Raw genomic sequence first — 14,871 nt, 5'->3', positions numbered from 1 at the left:
CAACCCTTCACTGTTTACCAGGGCTCTGAGTCAAAAACTGAAGTTATTCTCAGTTTAATCTCACCCAGCCAGAAGGGCAAATTCCAAGAGCCAACGTCCCTAAAGGTTCCAAAACACAATCTCTTTCAACCACATTTGGCACCAAAGTGCTAAAAAGACACACCACAGACATTTTATTTCCTGAAAGTCGCCCTACTGCTCTCAAATGGACATTTAATACACTTGTTTTCTCCACTAAAATAGAAAATCTGAGAGGGGAAATGTATTTGCATCCACATACTCGGTGGGAATCTATGTGCATCTTAGGATGAAATCTACCTTTTTTTACAGCAGAAAGCTCTATTTTTAATACAGCATAATACTAATAAATTTTGTTTTCCCCCTTGTTTCTCCAAACTTCTCTCAGTGCATATGCTAACATCAGAAAAAATACAGATTTGGGGCAACAGTTCAAATCCAGCTCTGCTCTACAGACATGACCTTAGGCATGTCATTTCACCTGACTGAGCTTTTACTTGCTCCTATGTAAATGGAAACAATACTACCTAATATGAGGCTTGAAGAAAAATATATGCAAATGCCTGGCACACATGTTCAGTAAATGGGAGTTATCACTGTTGGTTGGAACAGTATCTGTGCTTCTTGATTTCCTTCATTCTCTCATCCTTTCCTCCGAGTAAACAAAGAATTCAAATATACTACGTAGTTACAATTATTCAAAATTGTCACACAAGTAAGAAAAATTTCTACTTCTCTCTCAGTCCCGTTTCCCACATTAAACTAAACTGAATCTACTCTCAGTTCTTTTCTGTGGATCAGAACTCCTGAAGTTAGCGACACCCAAGTTGGCCCTAATTCTGTAAGACAGAGTACACAGGAGTATCTGAAGCAAAGGAAAAAGAAACGGCCTTTTTCTATTAAAAGGATTTGTGTTCTAGAAGCCCAAATGACTTAGATACGGTCATTTTGTGTCTTACCTTCTGCAACACAAAGTACTTTGAACCCATTATAAGACCAAGAGAGTAAACTAATGGCTTCCTTAAGAGAACACCACATCTGAGGAAGGGACTGCTCGGGCATGCTGTACAAAAAGTAAACCTTTCTCAATAGCTGATCCTATTGAAAGTAAACTACTGAAAGCTGGTAACAAATTGAGAATAAAAACCTATATAAGCACTTAAGCAGTAGAATTTAAGGAGCCACACTATAGGCAAACATCACTAATATCTAACCCTTCTCTGGTTAATACTTCAAAATAATTATAAATTATACACTACCCAATTCTTACAAAAAACTCAGAAAAAAGTAAGTACCATGATCACTACCATCAAATACTCATTCCCAAAACAGACAACAGTCCTAAGAAGAGAAATAGCCTAAGGGACTCCAATGAATCAGTGTATACAAAGAGAATCATTAACAAACCAAAAAACCAAAAGACCCTCCCAGGGCGCCTGGCTGGCTCAGTCAGAAGAGCATGCGACTTTTGATCTCAGGGTCATGGGTTCTAACCCCAAACTGGGTGTAAAGATTACTAAAAAAGAAAAAAATAAACTTAAAAACCCTCCCCTCAAAAAAACTCAATTTTTTCTTTTAATTTGGGAAGCTATCTATTTGGGTGGTGGGGAGGAATCAGGAAAGACAGAATGGAGTCTCATTAGCTATGTCCTATTGTTCCTTCACTCCTGTATTTTACAATAGCTTTTTTTTTTTTTAAGATTTTAGTTATTTGAGAGAAAGAGAGCGCACAAGCCGGGGGGGGGGGGGGGGGAGGGTAGAGGGAAAGGGAGAAGCAGACTCCCCACTGAGCAGGGAGTCCGGACATGGGGCTTGATCCCAGGACCCCAGGATCATGACCTGAGCTAAAGGCAGATGTTTTTTTTAAGATTTTATTTATTTATTTGAGAGAGAGAGAAAGAGAGCACAAGCAGGGGGAGTTGGCAGAGGGAGAGGGAGAAACTGGCTCCCCACTGAGCAGGGAGCCTGACATGGGGCTCAATCCCAGGACCCTGGGATCATGACCTGAGCTGAAGGCAGACGCATAACCGACTGAACCACCCAAGCGCCCCCACAATAGCTTTTTGAACTACACAAAGAACTGACAAACATGGAGATAACATCTCAATGTGTCTGAGAAAGAGAAAAGAATTATAACATCCATTGCTTGTTGATTCTGGGAGAATGAACACAGTCAAATGGAGGAGAGGGGAAGCAGTTACCAACAAGGGTACAGGAGCACCCACGTCTGGATGTGCGGAGTCTGAACATGGATTTTTTTTTTTAAGATTTTATTTATTTATTAGCGAGAGAGGAACAACATGAGGGGAGAGGGTCAGAGGGAGAAGCAGGCTCCCCGCCGAGCAGGGAGCCTGATGCGGGACTCGATCCCAGGACCCCGGGATCGTGACCCGGGCCGAAGGCAGTCGCTCAACCACTGAGCCGCCCAGGCGCCCCGAACACGGATCTTAAAGTGGGTTACGGGACAGGATGAAATTCCCACAGGTACACCCTACTCCTGGCCATGCTGCAGCCCGAGTGTGTATAAGCTGCTGTCTTCATGGGAAAATTTATTGGATGAGTGATTAAAGGCTATCCGACCTGATCTTTACAACTGGATAAGTAAACACAATCTCTTCCCTATCAACACTACAAATTACTAAACCATGACTCAGGAGTCACTTGTGGACTGCAGAAATCACAAATGTCCACTCTGTAAATGTCAACGAGGGTACTTACAAGGACCAGCCCCTACTGAGGTTGAGAGGTGAATAACGATAAATATATTCTTTTGGCGAGCGAGGGACAGAGGGAGCAGAAGAGAGAGAGAATCTTAGGCAGGCTCCATGCGCAGGGCCCAATCTCAACCCTGAGATCATGACCTGAGACCGAAATCAAAAGCTTAGCTGACTGAGCCACCCAGGCAGGCACCAGTGATAAATTATTTCTTGAGTTGTATGTGTCAGGCATTGTTTAAAGGGTTTGATACTTATTAACTCATTTAATCCTTATAGCACACCTTTGAAGTGGGGTTATTATACCCACTGTTATCTCAATTTTGCAGATGAAGACACCCAGCTAGTACGTGTGGAGGTGAAAGTCAAACCCGGTAGCTGGCTTGGTCTGTCCTTAGAGGATGCCATACTGCCTCTTACATGGAACAGAGGAAAAACAGGACAAAATGGCCAGTCAATGTATCTGCTAGACCCACCTGAAACCAAGTCAAACCAAGAATCATAGAAAGTTCCCAGGGAAAACCTAAAAGGGTGTTGTAGACAGACAAGAGGAGGCTGAAGGGAAAAAAAACAAAAACCAAGAAACACCTGCTCCACAGGGGTAATGGCTGGCTGCATGGGGAAGAACTCGGGCTTCTTCAACACCAGCTGAGTTACCTTTTGTGACTTACTCCACTGGGTCCACTGAGGCAGAAGTCTCGGATTTGTCACCCCAACAAACCCTCGAGGGTTCAATGGGAATCTTCTGATTCACGACACTCCAGGCAAGGCTCCAACCACAATGAATATTGCTATGTACTGCCTGGACAACTCCGTGCTTCCCTTCAAGAGCATGTAGTCTAGAGGCCACCTAACAGTCTCCCTTGTCTCCCTTTACACCTCCTTCTCCGTCAGCCTCAATATCCAATCTACCACCAAACCACATCAGTATCACCTGTTCAGTGTTTCTAGAATCCATATTCCTCTCTTATCTCCACCACCAGCATCACCTCATTCAAGCTACCATTCTCCACCCGAAAGCAGCAGTGATCCTTTCAGCACACAGTTTGTTTGCATTATTGGCAGGATGAAGACGGTGCTTTGATGTGGCCTATGAGGCCCTGTGCAGCCTGGCCCTTACCTACTTGTCCACTCTGGTTTCTACCATTCTCTTCCTCAGTCTGCATGTTGGCCACACTGGCCTCCTTTCAGCCTCCCATACCTGCCAGGCTCCTTCCCATCCTGAGGTGTTTCCACAGGATGCTCCTTCTACAGAATGCTCCTCTCCTTCTTTGCCCTGCAAATTTTAAGTATCCTTCAGGTCTCAGAGCGAGGGCCATTTCTGCTCCCGGGTTCTCACAGCCCCATGTATCTCTCTCCCTTCTAGCCCTTGTCATAGCTGCAATTTCACATTTGTTTATGTAATTATTTAAGTCTATCTCCCCGCCGATCTCAACTCTTTAAGGGCACATCTGTGCCTGTTTTTTTGCTCACCATATATCCCCAGAATCCAATACAGACCTTGCACATGGTACGTGTTCAAAAGATTTCCTTGACTAATTTAATTAGTAATGACTAAGTAGTGAGAGGTTTTAAAACCACTTGAGCAGGGACCAGAGAAACATATGGCTTAAGAGACAATATCCATCTAGGCTTGGGCCATTACTATGGATGGCATCACCAAATGCTCTAATCATATGGTAAAGTACTGGGGAAAGAGTGCATTCCATTCAAGACTGTCATGCATGTGGTATTAATCCAGAGAGACCAGAACCCATGAAGCCTGTCCGGTAAGAACTGCAGGAACGCAACAGCCGCGGACGGGGCTGGCGTCATCCCAGGACTCTAGAGCTGATTCAGCTCGCGTTTAGTGACAGCTGCCCCCTGGTTTCGGAGAGGGGCCTGAACTTCCTCTTCACCCTGTACTCCTTCAGGCCCCTCTCCTTCAACCCAGCTGCCTGACCAGCCAGTGGTGCCAATCTTACTTCCAGAGCAATGAAACATGGGATAAAAGTCCTTACTGACCCCAATTAACGATCCTGGGTCAATGTGTAGGGAAAAAAAAGGTAGAAAAGTATGGTTCTTTAATAATCACACAAAACTGGTTCTCCTAGTTACACTGACCGACTTTTCCTGAACTCCGCAAGATTCCTGAGAACCAACTCCTTTGAAAATGATGCGAATTTTCAACAAATGTGGCAGTTAAAAACGGACAAATGCTTTGTGCAGCACCTCTTGCTACTCTGTCCAAGTGTGGACATGTTGTGCCATGACGGCACAGAGGAGCGCACAGACGGCCACCAGCACTCTCCGTGGTCCACATTTCCAAAACTAGGGTATCCCAGTGGCCTGGATTCAGTTAGAACAGTGTCCGAACGGAAATGGAGAACAGCTTGGCCACACCGCTAGGACGGGAGCTGGGGGTTTTGTCGTTGTTAATTCCTTATTTCATCATTTACCCCAATGCCTTTTTATTTGCTTTAATTTTAAAAGAGGATAAGGGCATGAATAACAAGTCTTCCAGTTTCCGCACGTTCCACCCTGCAGATCAAAAGGAGCTGCATCTGTTCCTGTTCCCACTGCAAATATCAACCATCCCCAGGACCGGCAGCTGCCCCTCCCCCGACGTTATCTACCCTCCCCCCCACTCCCCCCCCCCACCCCGGCCCCGGCCGAGCCAGAAGCGCGCTCCTATGCAGGGGCAATTTATGCCAGACAAGATTGAGAACTGCCACCCATTCTTCAACAAGCTTATGGCCCCGAGGAGACACCAGGAGATACCAGAAGCCGTATCACACAGCTGGCCTGGCATTAACAAGGTGTCACTGTGATCTCTTCTCAGAACTAGATTTCTGAGGAGTGGCCCAAAGCACAGGGCTCCAGTGAGCGTGAGGAGCGACACCCTTGAGTCCACGCTCAAGCTGTGTCTGGTTACTCAGAGTGGCAAGGTGAGCCATCTCATATACATACCAATCCATTTCAACAAACAGCTCCCCAACATCCTAAACACCAAATGCTGAGGATAAAAAGATAAATAAGAATTGACTTCTGCCCTAACTTCAGACAAATGAAAAGTAATAACTGGAATACTGGGCGAACAGTGCAATAAATTCCAGAAGCTGACAAAATAAAGACTGCGTCATCTCATGTAATCCTCACAACTCTGTTAACAGCTATCAGTGTTCTCATTTTACAGATGAGGAAAACAAGGCTGACCAAGGTTAAGTGAAGTGGGACTTGAGCCTCAGTCTGCCTGACCAGACTTGTATTCTTCACCACAATACAACCTGCCTCTGCCTGCTGACCACATCCATCTCCAGGACTCTGCCTCCCGCCCTTTCACATACTCTTTCACTGACCGAACTATCACTTCTCATGCTGTATTCCAGGACCACGAATCCAGGAGAGAACACACCGCCTTTGCCTTCCCGGAGCACACAGGAGTCGATCACAGTCCAAGCTGTAAGGAAGACGTGTGCGAGGTGCTGCGTTTGGAGAAGGACAGGCCACAGGCCTGAAGGGAACCCAGCAGGAACATCTAACAACATTCAGACAGGGTCAGAGAAGACTGCTTACCCTCAGGAAGTGTCATTTATACTGAAACCTGGAAATTAGCAGAAATGAGTTCCAGGCCAAACAACCACTCTCTGGCGGCTTTTCCACAAGTCTCCTCTTCGGGCAGGGTCCTCGTCCCTCCTCACGAGACCTGTGTTCCCTGGTCGAGCTCTCCCACTCATGGCACGTCCAGCAATATAGAGGATGATCCCCAAATGGCTTGTCACTCCAGATCTCTATTCAGAGCTCCAGGCCTGGACACCCAAACAGCCTCCTGGCCACCTGCATTGGAATGTTCCTAACATCCTCCAAATTCACATTTCAAAATCAGCTCATCAATCCCCTGTTCCCCCACCAAACCTGTTCACCCTCCTCTGGGCTCTGACTTGATGGTCAGCCCCATCAGCAGACACCCAAGAGTCATTCTTCTTTTTTTTTTTTAAGTTTTTATTTAAATTCCAGTTAGTTAACATGCAGTGTAATACTAGTTTCAGGTGTACAATACAGTGATTCAACACTTCCATACAACACCTAGTGTTCATCACAAGTGCCCTCCTTAATCCCCAATCACCCATTTCACCCGCCCACCTCCCTTTACCCAGGAATCATTCTTAACTTACTCCCTGCCCCTCACAACCTGTCTGCTCAGCTTTATGAACAGCTCCAGAATCCGTCCACATCTGTCCATCCCCATTACCACTCTTACTTTTGGCCACCATCACCTCTCACCTTGCACACTGCCGTGACCACAGCCACACCGCCACCATCTAGCCCCCAATGCAGCCACTGGGCCCATCAATCCACTGTCCACACAGTTCAAGACCTCTGTGAAGCTCTGATCAACCCTCCCTCCTGTATCCAACAATCTTTTACCTTGCCTCCTCCCCAACCAGCGACAAACTGGGGGCTGAGGCCATACCTGTATGTATTTTTTTATTTTTATTTTTGTATTTAAATTCAATTAACATATAGTGTATTATTAGTTTCAGAGGTAGAATTCAGTGATTCATCAGTTGCATAACACCCAGTGCTCATTACATCACGTGCCCTCCTTAACGCCCATCACCCAGCTACCCCATCCCCTCAACCCACCTCACCTCCAGCAACCCTCAGTTTCCTATGATTAAGAGTCTCTTACGTTTTATCCCCCTCTCTGATCTGTCTTGTCTCATTTTTCCCTCCCTTCCCCTATGCTCCTCTGTTTTGTATTTTTTAGCTTCAAATAGTAAACTGTCAATAAAAGTCTACTGAAAGAATGCATACACAAAAACATAGAAAGAGACAAATAATTCTTGATACTGGTAATATTCCTAAGCATAGTTCTTGACAGATTTTTAAAAAACAGCTCTATTAAAAATTACTACCTAAGTACATGATTAGTGCCAAGTATTACTAAACTCTTATCACACATCTCACCAGCTTTGTGAAACACATTCTAGACCCATCAGTGGGGCAGGTGCATGTTCAAAGCCAGACTTTAAATCTGAAGCCCTGTCACTGAAGATAGAGACTCGAAGCTACATGAATCTACCCACAGTCCAGTTCTAGGGACCTAGAAATCAAGACAGAATTTGTCTCCTGGAGCTGATTCTCAGGGCTCTTGGTTCCCTGGTCCTGGCCAGAGGGCTTCACTCCCTTTGGAGCCAGGCTGACGAGCAGGCTCATTCCCCTCTGAAAGCATGACCAGGTAACAGCTTTCCGGCTAACCACAGCTCGACTCCACTAACTATACACTGTCTTTGGCGTACAAACAACAATTACTCTGACAAGAAAACAGAAGCCAGGGAAGCAGACATTCAGTAAGAGGCGACCTGACAATCTCTGTCTGGACTCAAAGTAACAGACCATAGACTGAGCTGTTCCGGTATCTGGTCTTTGAGGACTCTGCTACTTACTCATCATGCAAATCAGTTCTCAGCCTTAATAAGTATTAATTGCATATGGCTAGCTGGGAACTCTCAAAAACATTTCAGACTAAGCATCTATTATCCATGGGGCGCCTGGGTGGCTCAGTCGGTTAAGTGTCTACCTTTGGCTTAGGTCATGATCCCAAGGTCCTGGAATCAAGCCTCACGTGGGACTCCCTGCTCAGCAGGGAGTCTGCTTCTCCCCCTGCTTGTGCTCTCTCATTTGTACTCTCTCTCTCAAATAAATAAAATCTTAAAAAAAAAAAAGCGCATCTATTATCCACAAAAATATAGGACTAACTTAAACACATAAATATATAATTTGCTGGAGATTTTCATACGTCCACTTTCATATGTCCTATGTAATTTATCTTGACAATGATCCTGTAAAGTATTCTCATCCCCACTTTACAGATAAGGCCAATGAAGCTCCAAGAGGTTAAATCATGTGCCTGGGCTCATATAGCTAAACATGCAATGAAGCCAGAACTTTTTCTCAGGAGTTCCAACACCTGAGAAAGTTTATGACAAAAGTTTAGTACTTTTGGTTTTTACTTTGTTTTTGTAAACGTTGTACTAAGACATAATTCAGGGGCACCTGGCTGGCTTAGTCAGGTAAAGCACTGGACTCCTGATCTCGCGTTGTGAGCTGAAGCCCCATGTTGGGCATAGAGCTTACTTAAAAAAAAAAAAACAAACAAACAAAAACCAGACAAATTCATACACCCTACAGGTCACCTATTTAAAGTGCACAATTCAGGGGCGCCTGGGTGGCTCAGTCGTTAAGCATCTACCTTCGGCTCAGGTCATGATCCCAGAGTCCTGGGATCGAGTCCCCCATCGGGCTCCCTGCTCAGTGGGAAGTCTGCTTCTCCCTCTCCCACTCCCCCTGCTTGTATTCCCTCTCTCCCTGTCTCTGTCAAATAAATAAAATCTTTAAAAAAAGAAAGTGCACAGACGAACCATGAGAGATGATGGACTCTGAAAAACAAACTGAGGGTTCTAGAGGGGAGGGGGGTAGGGGGATGGGTTAGCCTGGTGATGGGTATTGAGGAGGGCACGTTCTGCATGGAGCACTGGGTGTTATGAACAAACAATGAATCATGGAACACTGCACCAAAAACTAATGATGTAATATATGGTGATTAACATAACAATAAAAAATTTAAAAAAAAAAAAGAATAGAGCTGAAAAAAAAAAAAAAAAAAAAAGAAAGTGCACAATTCAATGGTGTTTAGTATATTGAGAGTTATACAACTATCACCACAATCAATTTTAGAATATTTTCATCATACCTAAAAGAAACATGGTACCCATTAGCAGGGTACCCGTTAGCATTCTCCCTGACACCAACCCTCCGATCCCACTCCTAGCCCTAGGTAACTACCAATCTTAAACTTTTTTCCTATTACAAAATAATACCATCAAGTATCCTTTCAACTGTAACACGTGTTCAGGACAGGGAAACAGGAAACAACCTCTAACAGTGCATCACCCTAACAGCTAAGGAATACTTACTCATGTGCCCATTCTAAATCCTTCCTTTTACATTTGGACTGTTTTCCCTTATCTCAGATTTTTTTTAAAAAGATTTTATTTATTTGACAGAGAAACAGCGAGAGAGGGAACACAAGCAGAGGGAGTGGGAGAGGGAAAAGCAAGCTTTCCGAGGAGCAGGGAGCCCGATGCGGGGCTCGATCCCAGGACCCTGGGATCATGACCTGAGCCGAAGGCAGACACTGAACGACTAAGCCACCCAGACGCCCCGATTTTTTTTTTTAAAGGAAGAAAGTAACTGCTCACTAAGACTCAAATTGAATCCCTCACTCTGGTTTGACAGCTCATCATTTGTTGAATGGCAGTGAAAGTATTACTCATTCATGCTTCTTGACAAGAATCACTTTAACAGGGGCGCCTGGGTGGCTCAGTTGGTTGAGCGACTGCCTTCGGCTCGGGTCATGATCCTGGAGTCCCGGGATCGAGTCCCACATCGGGCTCCCTGCTCGGCGGGGAGTCTGCTTCTCCCTCTGACCCTCTTCCCTCTCATGCTCTCTATCTCTCATTCTCTCTCTCTAATAAATAAATAAAATCTCTAAAAAAAAAAAAAAGAATCACTTTAACAGATGACTATTGGGCATAAAGACCAACAGAGTCAGCAACCACACTAAAGGCCTACCACAGCTCTCCACCTCAGCCATCCAAATCACTCTCCAGGAGAAATAAAGAAGAGCCTCAGAATAATGCACCTACCAGCAAGCTTCTGAGGCCCCCTCCTGGGATGGCCACAATCCTCTCTGAATCCACCCTGACCTCCACTAGGCCACACTCAGCGGCACTACAGCCCTGCCCTCACGGAGCTTACAGTTCTGTTGGAGAAAGAAGACCCGTAGATGTGGAGCAATTATACATCAGTAGAGAATAGATGCTCAACTGTAGCAACCAAGAACCCAGAGCTATGGACAGTCCGTACGATGTACAAAAAGAGAGGGAGAATGCCAGTTAGGCAAGACCAGAGAGCACAGAGAGGCTAACATTGCTCCGGCCTTCTGAAGTGCTTCCTGGCCAGGTTCTTTTCCCACTAAACTCCTCTGCTCACTTTTCTTTCTCGACTTGGGTTTCCTCCATGACTTCATTTGTAACAGCAGTTCTCAACAGGGGATGAGGGAAGAGATCATAGTCACCAGAAAAAATGCAGATTCCTACAGCAGGTGCCCCCCCAGGCCCCTGCACCCTTCTCTGCCCCTAAGACATATCTGAATCTCTAAAGCAGGACTTGGGACAGTATTTTTTAAAAAGTTCCTCAAAGAAACAGTGTTTAAAAAGAAAAGAATTTCCTTGTGCAAATTAGGGTTTTTTTTGTTTGTTTTTTTAAAGATTTTATTTCTTTATTTGACAGAGAGAGAGCGAGAGAGGGAACACAAGCAGGGGGAGTGGGAGAGGGAGAAGCAGGCTTCCCGCCGAGCAGGGAGCCCGATGCGGGGCTCGATCCCAGGACCCTGGGATCCTGACCTGAGCCGAAGGCAGATGCTTAACGACTGAGCCACCCAGGCGCCCCAGGTTGTTGTCGTTTTTTTTTAAAGATTTATTTATTTGAGGGGTGCCTGGGTGGCTCAGTTGGTTAAGCCTCTGCCTTCAGCTCAAGTCATGATCTTGGGGTCCTGGGATCGAGCCCCGCATCAGGCTCCCTGCTTGTTGGGGAGCCCTGCTTCTCCCTCTGCCTGCCACTCCCCGTGCTCTGTCAAATCAATAAAATCTTAAAAAAAAAGACAACAATCTTAGGAGCTAGACACTACTATTATTCTCTTAAAGCATCTGGATTTTGTTTGTTTTTAAAGATTTTATTCATTTATTTGACAGAGAGCACAAGAAGGCAGAGCTATTAAGCAGAGTCCCTCTGCTCTGCCTTCTTGTGCTCTCTCTCTGTCAAATAAATGAATAAAATCTTTTTATTCAAGGAGGGAGGGGGAGAGGGGGAGAGGGAAAGAGGGAGGGGGAGGGACAGGGAGAGGGAGACATTATTTTTATAGTTTATATTTAGTTTATATTTATAGTTTATATTTTTATAGTATAAAATACTAATATTTTTATATTTTATAAAATACTATTATTTTTATTGCCATTTCATAGATGAGGAAACCGAGGCTCAGAGAAGTTAAATACCCAGACCAAATCCATGCGGCAAGTATCCGAGCTCTAATTCCAAAGTCATGCTCTTAACAAGCACATTACATTGCAAGAGGGCAGCACTGGAATGTGTACGAGTGCTAGAGAGGCAGGTGGCAATTACAGGGCTGGCCGAATCTCATCATTTTCAGCGAACTGATGGGACTAACAGCAGCTGCAAAAACACATGGTGTTGCCTTCTGTGCACCACCCCCACCCCCCCCACTGCTATATAAATACTAGGTCAGCTGAATAGCTGGCGAAGAGCTAAAAACTTCGGAGCAGGAGCTTCTCTGTGGCCTTGGAGCAGCAGGAACCAGGGGCAAATGAGAAGGCGCCTGCAGCCTCGCAAAGGGCCAGACTGACTTAATGGTAAAGCAGCAACCACAGAAAGCAGAAAACAATCCTGCACATCCTAGCAGCACCCCTTGGATTCTACTTTTCAGGACTTAGCTTCCTTGCACCGCCGCCCCCCCCCCCACCAACGCCTTATATAAGGTATGAGACAGATGCTCCGACCACCTGGTCCCAACATGCCCATGCGCCTTTTGAGCTGTCTCTGTTGCCTGCCCACTACATCATCCCCCGCCTCCCCACACTAGCACCCACTCTTACACGGCCCTTTCCAAGTCCTAAACAGCCTTCAAATGAGGCCAGATGCTGCCGTGGGCCCTCCGTGCACTCCGCCTTCCTAACCAGGCAGCACCCATCTGCCGACGTGCTCTCTAACAGGATGTGAGCCTCCTGCATGCACAGACTGTTTTTTCACATTCCTAATTCTAATGCAGAGCAAATGGTAGGTCCACGATCAAGAATTCTCCCAATTCAAGTTACTATTAATAATAACAGCATCCAGCAGTTGTTGGGGACCCACTATGTGTCAGGTTCTGAGCTGGGCAGACAGGGTTATTTCTTCTCAAGTGCAAAATAAGCCTGCAGGGAACATGGTCATCCAATGTTACAGCTGAGGAAAATAACTCTATGAGAGGTAAAATCACCCTGGAAGTAGATCTCTAGAGATTAAAGCAAAACAGGAATTCAATTTTATGTCTAAAGAAAAGGTAGGAACGCAGTGAGATTTTTCATTCCAAAACTGGGCTCACTCCCTTTAAGGTATTCTCAGGAATTTTAGAACTCTCTTAACAAGAAAAGCAAAAAGCCCAGCAGCTCAGGACCAACGTCTGAAATTGGGGGTGGCAATCCGTCATTGGGAAAGGTAGACTGGGGTGCCTGGCTGGCTCAGTTGGTAGAGCATGCGACTCTTGAGCTGTGGGGTGTGAGTTGGAGCCCTACGTTGGGTGTAGAGATTACTTAAAAATAAAATTCTAAAAAAAGGGGGTGGGGAGGTAGACTTCAAAATATTTCACAACCGTGGCTAGGGCTTCCATACACAAGTCCTGCTCTTCTTGTGGCTGAAGCCCCTCCCTTCCCCAAAAGCAAACAACTGAGGGCTAAGATGCCACCTCCAAAAGGCTGCCCCCCAAGTCATGTCTACAGGGAAAGATGAAGGACAGGGGCACAGGAGGGAAAAGTTATGATATTATTTTAGGAAAAGTATTTACATATGAAATTGAAACAGCATGGTCTTGCAAGTGCCTTTGAAATAAACAGTTATTACTCCCAGAAGTAATTTGGTTTTACTTACTCATATCTTAAGTCAATCACTGAACAGATATGATAAAATGGACAAAATCTGGCCTATGATAGAGTCATTAGAAATGAGGGACGATGGGGGCACCTAACGGGTTCAGTCAACAGAACATGCAACTCTTGATCTCAGGGTTGTGTGTTGAAGCCCCATGTTGGGGGCAGAGGTTACTTAAAAGAAAAAAAAAAAAAAGGAAATGAGGGAAGAGGGAAAAGGGGTCCACAGAATGAAACTAGCAAAAGGTCAAAGGCCAAATGTTAACAATGAAAAAAGTCAACTAGTAAGTGTTCTCATTAGGTAGGAATTTTAAATATAATCTTATCATTCTCAAATGTATAAAGGAACAAAGAAAAAAGGAAAAGAAACTTTTAGAGATACTGAAAAATACTCTAAGAAAGAGTTGCCACACAGTGAGCTTTCCTGGCAGGGTACCATGGCAACAACCACAACAACCAAATACTCCACTTTTGTTAATACCTTAGCTGGGAAAGATTTCTGTATTCTAAGATTAATGATTAAGCATTTTCTGAAACCATCCAAGTGGCCCTGACCCACAACTGCTGGATAATAACAACAGTAGCCCACATCTACTGAAGCCTAACCATGTGCCAAGGACTTTGCTGAGGATCTGCATAATCACATTTAATATGCATACATGTTCACATCTACCTATCAGATATAACTATTCTCATTTTCCAGGAAGAAATACAACCAAGGCTTAAAGGACTGGCCTCACTCACAGCCATAACCGGCGGTTGTTTGCTCTCTCTAGAGCTGTGCCGCTGGAGGCGCGCAGAGGGGACTAAGGGAAGGAGGCGGCCCTGTGGTCCTTCCAGCTCTTGAGCAGCTTCACTCCACTCCAGAGTCCCTGTCCATTTTTACCTCCCCCCTTCATCCTCCCAAAGCAATAGAAGATTAGAGGTTATAAGAATTATTCCAGTTCGGGGCGCCTGGGTGGCTCAGTCGTTAAGCGTCTGCCTTCGGCTCAGGTCATGGTCCCAGTGGACCTGGGATCGAGCCCCACGTCGGGCTCCCTGCTCCGCGGGAAGTCTGCTTCTCCCTCTCCCACTCCCCCTGCTTGTGTTCCCTCTCTGTTTCTCTCTCTGTCAAATAAATAAAATCTTAAAAAAAAAAAAAGAATTATTCCAGTTCAATCCTACCTCCCAACCTATCTCAAGAGCTTTATTTTAAATGATTCATTAAACTGCAAACCCACTGTTCTTGCTGACTCCCAAAAACACATCAGAAGTCACAAGTGTAACTTATGAGACACTAAGCGTGGTTTCCTGGGGAAAAACAACTCAGACTGCATGCTCTACTGGGACAGGTCGGCAGTACTACCTTCAAATACATCTTTACACATATTATGCTTGCAACCATATGAGAT

The 14,871-nt window shown here is 45.2% G+C and overlaps 1 protein-coding gene across 1 annotated transcript in view; it reads right to left on the bottom strand.

The window, feature by feature from the left end:
* MTMR12 (myotubularin related protein 12) overlaps positions 1-14,871 on the bottom strand; it is a 68,615-nt gene that overhangs the window by 47,602 nt on the left and 6,142 nt on the right. The window lies entirely within an intron of this gene.

Source organism: Zalophus californianus, chromosome 5, assembly GCF_009762305.2.
Source record: "Zalophus californianus isolate mZalCal1 chromosome 5, mZalCal1.pri.v2, whole genome shotgun sequence".
Lineage (NCBI taxonomy): Eukaryota > Metazoa > Chordata > Mammalia > Carnivora > Otariidae > Zalophus > Zalophus californianus.
Note: the sequence above shows the minus strand (reverse complement) of the source record. Positions and strands in the feature narration are given on the sequence as shown.